The sequence below is a fragment of the Odontomachus brunneus genome, unplaced genomic scaffold (genome assembly GCF_010583005.1).
Source record: "Odontomachus brunneus isolate Ranch 3 - 2012 unplaced genomic scaffold, Obru_v1 Obru_scaffold_240, whole genome shotgun sequence".
Classification (NCBI taxonomy): Eukaryota; Metazoa; Arthropoda; class Insecta; order Hymenoptera; family Formicidae; genus Odontomachus; species Odontomachus brunneus.
In genome coordinates this window covers 250,329-250,690 of record NW_022639690.1, presented here as the reverse complement: position 1 = coordinate 250,690, position 362 = coordinate 250,329, and positions in this window count along the sequence as shown.

Genomic DNA, 362 nt, shown 5'->3' with positions numbered 1-362 from the left:
AACATAGTTTTGCGATGTCCTGCTAATTCTGGAAGCTTGCATTTTAATTATAAAAAACAATTCAGCATTGTTCTTATAGCAATATTTGATCATTTATATAGATTTAGTTTAGTTGATATAGGAGCCTATGGAAAAAATAGTGACGGAGGCATTTTTGAATCGTCAACTATTGGAAAATATTTAAAAAATAATGGACTTAATTTGCCCACTTCACGCGCTTATCTTCCCGGAAGTAATATCTCTATGCCTGGATTTTTTTTATCGCAGATGCTGCGTTTCCATTATGTACTCGTATAATGATCCATCAGCAATATTTTTCCACTTTTCTTCAGTTGGACATGCTAAATATAGAGGCTGTAATA